Source organism: Grammomys surdaster, unplaced genomic scaffold (assembly GCF_004785775.1).
Source record: "Grammomys surdaster isolate TR1022 unplaced genomic scaffold, NIH_TR_1.0 810, whole genome shotgun sequence".
Classification (NCBI taxonomy): Eukaryota; Metazoa; Chordata; class Mammalia; order Rodentia; family Muridae; genus Grammomys; species Grammomys surdaster.
Window position 1 is genome coordinate 299,925 of NW_021605229.1, and position 13,254 is coordinate 313,178.

Here is a 13,254-nt window from a genome sequence, read left to right on the forward strand (position 1 = left end):
AGAGAGCCTGGCATAGGGGTGCTCACATCTAACCTTAGCGCTGGGAAGGCGAGGGATGGGGGGATCTCTGGACTTGTTGCTGGCCAGCCCAAGACTTAACTCTGTGAACTTCAGGTCAACAAGTACACCTCGTCTCAAAAAACAAGGTAGACAGAACTCAAAGATTCACAGCCAAGGTTGACCTCTGACCTCCTCCTGCACTTTACATACCTACACAAATGTTCTTAAATGCCAAATGCAGGACTATAGGACAGGGCCACCCTTGGGGACTTTTGCTACACAAGATAAACGTTTTCATTCCAAGCTTGTTTTCATGTTGCTGACCCTACTCTCTGAAACCTTCCAGATTCTTCTAGCAGTAAATAGCAATGACCTCATGTACCGACTGTTGCTCTGTCCCAAGTCTCTCTTCACCTCACATGGCGAGCATGTGACCTCATTTCACGGAAGGCTCGGGGATCCCTCCTGCCTCTGGATGAATCCTCCAGCATGGGATCCCAAGACATCAATCACAGCTCTCCTGCCTCTGGCCCCTGTCATGCAGGGAGTAGTGTGACACACACCCCTCCCCCCCAACAGCTTTCCAAGTTAATTCTGCAGCTTATTGGCGTTTCTCTCACTCCTAGGAGAGAAATCTGCTTCACACCTAGTCGTGCCATCCACACTCCATACACTGAGAACAGCAGCATACTGAAGCAGGGGCCGGAGGCAGGACAGCAGATGCCGACTCTGGTTTCTCTTATTTTGGTGGCCAGTAGAAGAGCTAGAAAAGACGCCATGGCTATTCTCCACCAGCACTGGGGGCAAAAGGGCAAGAGGGCTGCTCCTCTAACTCCCACAGGCGTACTGACTCACATTCCCCATGCACACACCTATGTAGTATCGCCTTTGCACCTACGTAAACACAAGCACTCAACTGTACGTACTTAAACTGCTCAGACACATCCCGCCACCTGAACTATTTGAATATAAACTCATATGCAGCTCTCTCTCTCTCTGTCTCTGTCTCTCTCTCCCACTCACATATGGTGTGTGTGTGCGCGCACGTATGTGTGTGTATGAGGCTGGTACGTGTGTGTGTTTGTGTGTGTGTGGCTGGTATAGGTGTTCCGCTACTCATGCAGATGTCAGATGGTATCTTTATGGCATGGGCTCTCTTCCTGTACTCTGGGTACCAAGCTCAGGTCACCACGCCTGAGAAGCAAGTACTTTTACCTGCTAGACTAGCTCACCAGTCTTGCAAGAGGGTTTCATCAGTTTAACTTGAGACAGGAAACAATTTTTCCAGCTTCTATCCTACACGGGGACCCAAACACCTACTTTCTTGTGTGATGAGCTACTCTGCTTCCTCCTGCCCACCTCAGTGTGTTTTATGGTTCCTCACAGGTCCGAACTGGGGATGGGCTAAAATTCTCATAGACTTGTCCCCCATGACCCAGCTCAGCCAGCCAAACTTCACATCCTATCAAAAGAGTGCCACCACCTGGGGACTAAGCATTCAAACATGTAAACCTATGGAGAATATTTCACGCACAGTCTATAACAATGCCATTTAGACCTTCCCCGGTATTTCGGGGCATGAACTTTAACAAGTGCTGGAACAGGCTCCCTCATCAATGCCTGAGTCAGAGCTGACAAGAGGCTCTGCTGCAGAGACTTGTTCCTGAGGGCCCGGAGCCTTTGCTGAGGGTCAGCTGACTGTCACTGGTGTCTGTGCGGTTTATGGGAGCCACTGGACATCATTTGGCTCCTATAAGATGGCACAGACACCACCCACACAAAATGGTGATGGGTGATTGGCATCTGCCCAGAGGGAAAATGTTCGTGGCAAAGTTGTCCCACATAAAGAAAGCCACATGCAAACTGCAATGGACCTTGACCTCCCAATCTAACAGGAAACAAAGCTCTCTTGTCCTCCAGCAGGCGGTGACTATACAGACGCAGCCAGAGGGAGGGAGTGTGGGCGGAGCCACCTCTAGGCCCCGCCCGGATTCCAGGGAAAGAAAGCAGGGTCCTCTCCAGTTGTGGGTCTTGGAATGGGGCAAGCTGGCTTGAAGGCACATGGCCTTCTTCTAGGGCTATGCGGACCCAGGTCGACACCCAGGCAGAAGTCCCCAGAGTGTTAAACCCTCCTTGGCCACAAGTTCTTTTCCGTGGGCCCTACGGCTGTCATTTCACTACATTTATGCTTTTAAAGTTAATTTATATAACGAAGTCATTAAGTCTTTTTTGATTAAAAACTTTAAGCATTGTGTGTGTTTACGTTTGCCTATGCATGTACATGCATGTAGGTGTGTGCACCCATGTACCTGGAAAGGCCATAGGAGGAAGTCTGCTTAACTCCTTCAGACAGGGTCTCTCACTGAACCTGGAATTAGGCTGGTTGTCAGCAAGCCTCATGGTCTGCCTATCTCTGACTCTCGACTCTCTGAATAGGCAGTTCTTGCCACACTTGGCTTTCTATGCGGGTGCTAGGGATTTGAAATCAGATCCTCTATGACTCCCATGGGACAGAAAGCCATCAAATGGGTTCAGCCCACTGAGGTTGCTGCAACAAAAGCCACAGGCTGGGCAGTTTATGGATTTGTTTGTTTCAGGACCAGAAGCTGGAAGTTTAAGGTCACGGCCTTGGCCTGGCTGATGTCTGGGGAGGCTGTGCTGATACGCAGAGGGTGCTTCCTTCCTGTGTCCTCCTTTGGTCAACTACTCCTGTTTTCCTCTATCATCTGGGTACCAGGCTTATTGTAAGGGCTCTGTGGTGATCTGGATCTGATCTCACTACCCAAGGCCCTCACTGCATCATCAGCTTAAAGAACAAGCTTCTACGGCAGCAATGCAAAGACAAAGCCACAGCACAAACGCATGTTGCATTTGACAACTAAGCAGGTTTTAAGGTTAGTGATCTCCTTCAGGACCCAGAAAATGGCCCACCTGCCTCCCAATGCTTCTAACCTGGGGGCTAGCACCCTGCCGCTAGTACTCCCTTCTTCCACCTGAGTGGTCCTTGTGGGGGTTTTGCTCCTAAGGACTAAATACCATCAATCCATGCATCACACAGGTATTCATTAGTGCTAGTGGACAAGGAGCAAGGCAGAAAGAGCAGTGACAGCCCTGCCCCTCCTGCATTAGAATGCTGGCCCACTGGAAGTCTTAGAACAAGCCTAGCTGTATTCTGACAACGCTGTGTCCACGTCTTCAGTCTTCATTAGTTTTATCCAAAACATCCAGTTTGGGTCTCCACCCATGGACCTGACTCCTGGTTCTGACTGGGGGCAACCTATCCCTGAAATAAGTGATGGTTGGACTTGTATTTCTCTCCAAGCCCCTGCAGAGCAGAACAGTTCACACATACACACTTCTGAAGGACTCCGGTCTGTGGGCCTGCCCCGGCACATGTGGTGTCCAGTCTCATCTGCTGGAGGTTGGTGGACTTGTTAGTGCTGACTCTGCTGTCCCAGCACATCATGGTCCTGTATCAGTCAGAGCAGTGTGGGGGAGGGGTGGCCAGCTGGGCTTTCCCGTCTTTGGCTTCCTCTCTCTGTTGAAGGATCTAGCAAGCAGAGAGGGCCCCCTGCTTCATCTGCCTGTTTTATCTGGAGGGCTGGAGGTTCAAAAGTCATCCTTTCCGACTCCACCACAGGGAAGGTGTTTAGTGCCATTAGGGTCCTGTATTATTCACCCAGTACCTCTAAGAGATTCCGGGAACAAAAGGCTCAGAGCTGGGTGAGATGCCAGATAAGCCAGGAGCAGAAAAATCAAAACCCATGGACAAACCAAGGGCTCAGTTTAGATTCTGTTCAGGGTCTGTTCTAAAAGGCACAAGAATGTCAAACAAGCCTGGGGAGAATGGCTCCAGAGGGAAGGCTGTGTGCTGTGTGACACCCACACAGACAGATGACCGTGGCAATTGGTGCCTGTAACCCCAGCTTTGGTAACTGTGGGGCGGAGCCTAGACAAAATGCTAACACAGTCCACCTCACCAGGAGTGGTGAGCTTCCAGTTTGGCTCCAAGGGAGTAAAACAGAGAATGACAGAGGGAGAGACCCTGTGTCTTTCTCTGTCCGCTGTGGGAGTGTCCACCTGCACATTCATGTGTATGACTCACAACATATGTGCGCGAGCACACACACTTGTATACATACGCACACACCACACACACACACACACACCATGCAAACGCACAAGGAATGTCCAAAAGCCCTGCAGACTTCAGACAACACACCCTCCGGCCTCCTTCAGTTTCTGAGCCTCTTACAGAAAGGCAAAGCCTGTGCCAGGGGGTTTGTGAATCTCAGAATTATCATGCAGCATCCTCTGTCTCCACTGACTAATTCCTGGGGATTGATCGATATCAAAGGCCTGGGCTTGCTGCCAGCCTGCGATGCCATGCGTGCTTGGAGAATACTGTCACTGCATTTTAGAGCACACCCAGCCACTTCCTCCCAGTGGCCCGCAGCAGCATCCATATTCACAGAGAAACCATCCTCCTTAATCTCCTAAAACCATGATAGGCAGTGTCAGCCTCGAGAATTTTTTTTTTTTATTTGAATCAGGAAATGGAAAACACAGGAGCAGTGCATTCATTAGGAGAATTCCTCGTGTCTCTTGACCCGCATAAATCTCAAAATCCCTTCAATGGTTTCTTAGTTTGGAATTCAAATTCGAGGGTGCCTGCCAGCCAGTCAGCTCAATCCCTGCATTTCCCATTCATCTTGATAGTTCATCGAAAATATCTTTCTTACAGCTGGTATAGATCCCCGGTGTCCTGGAGCATTCACAAAACCTAATTTGACCCACCGAAGGCTATATATAAATATATATTCTCTGCGACCTAGGCATTCTGGGCTGAGGGGCGTGGCGCAAGGCAGCTGCAGGTGCAATGGGCCAACCCTGGGCAGGGGGTGGAGAGGAGACTGACCGAGCAGAGCGGAGAAGGGTTAGCTGGAGCCGGCAATAAATGTACTGCCGGGCGCCTTGATTCATATGCTAAGGAGCATCAAATTCAGCTTTAATTGGTGCGAGAGGGAAGCTCGCAGCTGCCTCAGGCCCACACTGTGCGCTGTGGGATACTCCCATGAATAGTGTTTAAAAATAAACCCCGCAGGGAAATGCAGCCCAAAGACTGAGAGCCGCAGTGTCTGGGGGGATGGGGTGTGGGCGATCTGTGACTGGGGAAGGGGGTGGGGCGCCAGGCTACCGGGTGGAATCTGAGAGGGCCGCAGACCCCAGAACTCAGCCTCAGTGTCCAGGAAGCCTTGCGGATTTCCTCCGTACTCTGTAAGGAAGTACCTGTTTCACCCTATGTGAAAATGCTTAGCCTTTCGTGATGGTTGCCCTTCCACTGTGGACTCTTGTGGAGAGGGGCCACAGGGGCTCTCTGTTGGGAAGCAGGTCTGACTGCTCTTCCGGGAAAGCCTCCTCTATCCCCGTTTCCTTACTTTGGGCCTGGGCCCTAGGAAGAAACCCTCAGTGAGGGTAAGAAAGCTCTGCACAACGCTAAGACTTTCCCTACTGGAACGATGGAAGCAGGAAAGCATGGTGGTTTACCAGGCCAGCTTCTTAGGCCAGCCCTGCTTGAGTGCTAGCCAAGTCTAATCAAATGAATTTAGCCTCTTCTTAGTTGGAGGGCAGGGTGACCACGTGTACAGCCAACTCCTGGCCAAGAGGCTCCAAGAACAAGATTTGAGAGGATTGGCTCCTCTTGGTGTTAGTGTGTGAGTCTAGGTTGTGGAGACCATTGCTTCTATATGGACCATATACGTTCATTTATAAACCAGCATTGAAGGGGCTTTCTGACCTGAGTGTATGTGTCTGTTGAGTGTGTATTGTGTGGCGTTGAGTGTGTGTGATAGGAGTCTGTATGTGTGTAGTGTGTGAGTGTGTGCACATGTGTGTAGACAGAGGTGGGAGAGAGAGAAAGAGGGAGGGAGAAAGGAGGGGAGACCTTTGCTGTAAAGAAAAGTCTAGTACATTCTATAGCGAATTCTGTGTGCCCGGTTTCAGGTGAGAGGGCAGGAAGCCTAAGTGAGTAGTTTGTAGCCATCAGGTTCCACTCAGGTATCTGAAGTCAGGTGGGACAGTTGTCCTTCCAGCTCTGGGACAGGGGGGAGGGGCGTGAAGCCTGTCCACACTTGGGTTTCTAACAGCTTCCTGGTTTGTAGACTTTGCATGAGACTCTCAGTTTCTTGAGCCATGTTTTACTTCTGTGACAAATGACGTCTAAATGCAATTTTAAACGGTAGCTCCCAGTTAAATGAGGTCTGCGCTCTCAATTTCTATCTCCATCACCAGCCTAAGACTTCCCTGTGTATTCCCGGGCAGTACAAGCGTTGCTTATACATGAAAATCAAGGCTGGTCTGGGGAGGAGAGGGGAACCAGGGTAGAATACCTCACAGAGGGAGACTGCTCCTGGAGACTTGTGTATATATTTGTGTGTGGCGGGGAGACCCCTCCCAGGCTCTGTGTTCTCAGCTTGTATGCAGAGCTGTGGACATGCATCTGATAAAGCCCCAGGCTCCAACAGGACAGCGCTTCGGTCCCCTGCCTTGTGGGTTCATCTGTGGCCATTCTGGCAGAGCTGATGCTTCTGTGACAGTCCCAGGAGATGGAGCCCAGTCTTTGTGTTTCCACCTTAGTGAGCATGCTGGCTCTTTGTCCTATAGCTGTTCTAGCAGCTAATGCATCCAGGGACACAGGCTCAGGCTTTAATCCTACTAGTCTGTGGAGGGCAGCACAGAATAATTATAGGGCGGGAGTGTACCCTTGGCAGCTAGGACACAGAACAGGGTTAGGGTAGGATAAGGCACCACAGGAAAAGACCACACCTGCCTAGACTCTTCCAAGGAAAGGAAAGGAAAGGACAACAAAGGGACCAGAGGGCTCCTCTGAGCCTTGGTGAAGCCACACCATTGTTAACTCTGTTTAAAATCCTTAGCAAGTTTTCTCCAAAGCAGTCAGAAGAGTTCATTGGGAAGCTGCAACAAAGTAGTGACTCTATTCATAAAGCTGTAGAATGAAAGTTCAGAGCCGAAGGTCCAGAATGGTCCCCTCATTAGAACCCACTGTTTGCACATGAGGCTGCAAGCTCCCTACCATTTTAAAGGTTGGCTTAGCCTCCAGGTCTCCATGTCCCTCTGGTGTTCCCAATGTTTCCTTAGACGGAGCAAGGGCATGATTCACAGACCATACATGCGCACGCAAGCACACACGTACGGTTGGAGCTAAAACCGCAGTGACAGTGTGTATGCAGACAGACTGGGATAGCAGAGGAACATAGGCTGGGAGCCATAGGGATCTGTCCATCTGGCTTTTCTCTTCCTTCAAGAGTAGGCACTGGGAAGCAGAGACTCCCACAGCCGTCCTCTATTGTAGTTAGGCTCTGAGGAGAGTGGGGAGCTGAGGGTTACTACACGCTCTGGTCTTAGCTGCAGATGTTGCAGGGATCACTGGGGCTCTGTATTCTCCTGGTTCCTGTGGAAGCAGAAACTCAAGGAAGAGAGCTACGGGGATCTTTTACTGATGAAAGAGGCACAGCTTTTGGGTGTGGCCAATTCTGAGGACTGTTGATCTTGGGAGAGATCTCAGGTGGAGCCTTTGTCTTGCCTCCCTGTGACCATCAGCACCCTCCCATCATGTATGCAAGGTGTGCCCTGATTTAACCCCTTCTTGGAAAAACAAAACCCAAACTCCTACTCCCGCTGTTTGTGAGAGACCCCCTTTCTCCAGAAACAGTAAAGTATGTCAGAAAGCTCCTAGGATCAGCAAAGAGTAACACATCCTGGGGCTCAGGACATAAATCAGTCTGTAAGTGCTTGCTGTGCAAGTATGAAGACCTGGGTTTGACTCCAAGCACCCGTGTAAAAAACTGGGTGTGGTGCTGGGTGCCAGTAACCCCAGCACTTGGGAGGTGCAGACAGGAAGATTCCTGGGGCTTCTTGGGCAGCCTGTCTAATCAGGAAGCCCTAGGAAACCTTAGGCCAGTAAGACCTCAATAAGCAATGTAAATGTCCCCTGAAGAATGATACCTAAGGTTGACCTTTGGCTTCCATGCATACATATACACACCAACACACACACACACACACACACACACACACACACACACACCAAGATAGTAATAATATACTAATCTGGTACAAGTCTCTGCTCCCACTAATATGTGAGCCATCAGATGTGTCCCCAGCATTCTTCAGAACCTTTAGCATTCTCTGTGAGCAGCCTATCCCAGAGGTTGTGGCCACTATTGTGTAAGGCTGCCTAGGACAACATCCTTAGTCAAGTGTGCACATCTGACCACTGGCTGGCTCACCACCTTCCGAGCTCATTGGGAAGCAAGTTCAGGCCTTCTGCAATGGAACTCAATTTTCCACAGGTCTCACTAGGCTGTGGAGGACTCTGATATCTTGCTAAGACAGGAGAAGACATTTTGATGTGCTGTTTGGAGGAGAGGTACATGGGAAACTGCAGACAAGCTTCCACAGAGTTCCAGCATTGTAGACAATTGGTGTCTTCTGGGAGAGCCAAAGACCTTGCAGTGACTGAGGAGTCCAGGGAAGGTTTAGGGAAAAATGATATTTACAGTGAGGAGCAACTTCCCCAATTACAGAGCTTCCAAATGAGTACATAATCCTACTGGAGTGTTGGGAAGTTCCTCCTAGAAGTTCCTCTGTCCCCTCTCTTTCTCTGCTTTTACTCCCTTCTCAACCCTCCTTCTCGTGCCCCAAAATAAACTTCATTTTATACTAGACCGTCATATGGCTGGTACCTGGGTTGGGGGTGCCTAAGCATGGGCCTGCTAAGGCATCCCCTCCTGCTGCATCATGCCACCACATTACAAAACACATCACTAGGTAGCACCAAACAAACCCTTGGTCACATGATGGGAAACAGCAATGGTGGGGGAGAACTTAATCCACTGGCGCCTTCCCCAGAGTCTTCCCTAGGGACCTTCCCAGGATGCTTCAGCTCTGGAGACATTTTGACTATGATCATCAAGTCACCCTATATGAGAAAATGGGTGGAGTGTTCCCTGTAGGCGGTCGGGAAGGGGTGCGAACACCAAGGTTGGATCCGTCCCCCTGGGATGAGGCTTCAGTCCATAGATGAATCTGAGGGCCTGTGCCAGTGTTAGGCCTCTCACCAGCGTAGTTGTACACCACCTGCTGTATACACCCAGGATTAATAGAAATGCTCTAAGCAAAGAACTCAAGGCAGGGATACAAGCAGAGTGTAATCTTCTGTGCATGTCCACTCTCAGAGCAAGCCTCGTGGAGAGCAAGTCCTTTGTCCCCTTCACTTCCCCCCTCCTGATATGTACAAGGTGTCCCCAGAGGGCTTCCTAGCGCATGCCTAACGGAGGAAAACTGGCTGGAGGAAAGGAGGCAGGAGGCTGTCTTCTCTTAGTTATTTTCTAGAATCCTAGTCTTCAAGAGTCTGACATTTTTTTCCTACCTCAAGTCTTTTTTTTTCAAATGTTTATTTATTTATTTATTTATTTATTTATTTTTGGTTTTTCAAGACAAGGTTTCTCTGTGTAGCCCTGGCTGTCCTGGAACTCACTCTGTAGACCAGGCTAGCCTCGAACTCTCGAACTCAGAAATCCACCTGCCTCTGCCTCCCAAGTGCTGGGATTAAAGGCGTGCGCCACCACCGCCCGGCTCAAATGTTTATTTATTTATCTTATGTACATGAGTACACTATTGCTGTCTTCAGACACACCAGAAGAAAGCATCAGATCCCATTACAGATGGTTGTGAGCCACCATGTGGTTGCTGGGAATTGAACTCAGGACCTTTGGAAGAGCAGTCAGTGCTCTTAACCACTGAGCCACGTCACCAGTCACCAGCCCCCTTCCTCAAGTCTTAAGCTTCATCTCATCTTATTGTTTACGCCCTCCTACTGGCCTGCAGTTTATTTAGCTCACTGTGATGGAATTCCTCTCATGAGGATCCGGTCCCACCAATACTGAACATCAGATATGTGCCCAGGAGCCTCAGAGAACCGCTAAGCAGACACTGTAAGCCCAGGTCAATCCTCTCGATGATGGTTGGTTCATACTTAGCGAGTCTTAATTACCTTCCTCCTTGGGCCACGCTGGACATTGGCCTCCTGGCTCTGGACCACATCAGTACTGGGTCTCCTACATGGCTGTACAATGCTCCCACTTTCATGACCAGCACTTTAAGCTCAGGCTGGGCTATGCTCTGTTGAGTCAAGAGAAAGTGGTTTTGTTCTGTTTCTGAATGAGACAATGTGTAGGAGCTGAGGTGCAGACAGAAGCCATGACACTGACAGCACGTTAGGGCCCGCCCTACTGACCAACTAACTAGGGGTAGTGCCTGGGATCTGAACCACTCATGCTCTATAACAAGTAGAAGCATTTAACTCCACACAGGTACAAAGGTGATAGTGGAGGGCAGCCCTGTGCTGCCTGGCCTTTGCACTGCTCCCAGGAGGTGTTCAAAAGACCTGATGTCCACACGGAATCACCGACTCGTCAGAGCGGACATTTGGATCTTATTAGTATTTAATTCAGAACAGGACAGTAGCCTGGATGCTGCCTAACTCTAGACAGCGCAGGCACTTCTCCTCAGCTCCATAAAGCAGGAGTGGTCTGGCCTTCGGGAAGTGACCTGATGAACCTCCCTGGGAACTAGTAGGTATCTGGATCCCTGAGGGGGACCCTGGAGGTCAGTAGACATCACACTTTAGCTGACTGCAGAGAAAAGGAAGTGTGAGAAACCTAGAGGTTGTGTGAGGTCACTGTGTCCAGGAGGACTAGGTCACCCTGATGCCTGCCTGGAATCGTTCTCAGCCTCTCTCTCCTTTGGTCACTTCCTGTAGGAGCGCCAGCCTACACTGAGAATGAACACTGAGGTCCCAGGGGGCAGACCCCATCCGGAGGGTCTGAGGGCTCAGGTGATAGTCTCCAGAGGGTGGAGAGTGGCTACCAAACCTGTAGGTGCCCTGAACAGCTGAGGAGAATTGCTGTGACCTCAGCCATGAGGATATCCCCTGTTAGTTTATCAAGCTAACAGAACTCCCTCTGCCTCTGGGCTGCCCAGCATCCCCTGCACACACATTCCTCACAAGAAGCCACAGGAGCAGTGAGCTTGAGCCACAGCCCAAGGGCTCTGGGCAATCCTGTTTGGTGCTTTAGAGTGGGATAGGATAACGGCACACAGGAAAAGAAGCAAGCAGGAATCCATACTCTAGGCTGCCCTGGGGTCTTGTCTTGATGGTCTTTATGTAAAGCTTCCTAAGTGTCTCCCATGACACAGGAATACTTGAGTCACTGTCAGAAAGGGCATCCTCTGGGATTGGGGGAGTGGAGGCTAGTCCTAACGGTCTGTGCATCCTCTGGGTTCAAGCTAGGGATATATCCAGACTTATCCCCATACAAAAGAAGCTCAGAGCGAAAAAATCCAGGTCTAGCAAGCACACGGGTCACCAAGGCAAGTGACCACATTATCCTCCCAAAGAGACAGGTTCAAGGCTAGCCTTCTTAGCCTTTGTCCCAGAGTTTACTCCGAGCTCCTCAAAGTCTCAATGAGGGGCCACATTCACAGCTACACGAACCAAGATCCAATCACGTAGAGGAAGGCTGAGAACAGCAGGATGCACTTTGTGCATGGACAACTCTTAGGCCAGCTTCCTGCCCCCACACATCCCAGTGAAGAGGGCACATAGCTCAGATGGATCCCTGCAAGACACGTAGTCAAAGAGACACAGGACCAGATTGGCCTGGGGATCGACCAGTTGTCTCTGCTTCCTCCTTGTCCATTGTAAGGCTGATCCTTTGGCTTCTGAACTTGGCACGGGGAGAGGGAATAGTCTCAGAGAATGATGATTGCCAGTGCCTCCTCACCCAATCCTTGCTATCTACCAGAGCACTGGCTGCGTGGAGAAGAAAGATCTCTGCAGATCTTCCAGCCCCACCTCAGCTGCAGAGACATCCAGATCAGGGTCCTCTGCAGGGAAATGGTCAGCTGCTCCCAGGAGCCTGGGATGTGGGGGGATGTGAGCTTTCCTGCTCAGGTATGAGCCTGTTCTTGATACATCCCAGCCCCCACTCTTCCAGGCTCATCTGTCATCTTACTATCACCAACACATTACTTTAGACATACTTTCTTTTAAAAAATGAGCTACTTTTGGAAGACACACCCCAGGAAAGCAGTCTGCTTTGATTAGACAGCCCTGTGGCCATTATACCCATTTGGTGGGAGCTTGGGAGTGGGTGGGTGGGGCTGTGCTAGAACTGGACTCATCAAAGTTCTTCTGTATTTGGGTCAACTCTTGGGAAGGGCTGTTATCAGTACGTATTCTTCATCATATCCTAGGGTCCCCAAGCTGTGGTCCTTTTGCTGTTACTAGTGTGCCTGTGCTCCTGTCTCTGGCTATGGAGCTCCTGAAGGCCAGTGTTCACGTCTGTCACATGTTCCCTGTCCACACTGCTGTGGTCCTGCCAGCATAAGACACCACTGCTAACCAGAGAGGAAGTCAGACTGGCTGAGTCCTTTCACCAGTCAGGCTTCTCAGTGGGAGGTAAGGAACTGAGGGAGGCGGTTATGGCTGGAAATGACTGAAGTGCAACATTTTAGGATCAGTTGATCCTCTGAAATAGCAAAACAGTCCATGTGAGACAAACCAGCCTCGTCAGAACCGGCTGCTACAAGTTGGCTGCATCTTGTCACCTTTTCTTATTGACTTTGAAGCCACAAAGCTTGCTTGACCCAGAAACTCAGTGAAAGAAAATGTTATCTGCTGTTGCCTGGTACATCTTGGGGCATGAGGGCAGAGGTGGCTCGTTGTGGACAAAGCACTTGAGGGTGACAGGACATATGAGCAGGCTCTGCTAACCAGCAAAGCTGAGGGAAAAATTACCTTCAAAGTAAACAGGCACCCTACCTCAGGAATCACCCTTGTGGATTCCTAAGTGGATATAAGTGTCCAATGGCTAGACTGAATCCTAATGTCAATTAAACCCTTGGGGGTAGACTCAAAGAGGCTCATGGGAAAGGGCAAGATGCTATGAAAGAAGCCAGATGCCATTACTAGTTCCTGTGTATCTCCCTTCTACCCTACCTATCAATGAGTCCTGTGAGAGATTTTGGTTCACATACATGCTGGGTATTATTTAAATCAAGGCAAAGCTCTCTGTCTCTTCAAATCTGTTATGGTGATAAGATCTAGAATTGTTTGTTTGTTTATGTGAGTACACTGTCTCTTCAGACACACCAGAAGAGGGCATTGGA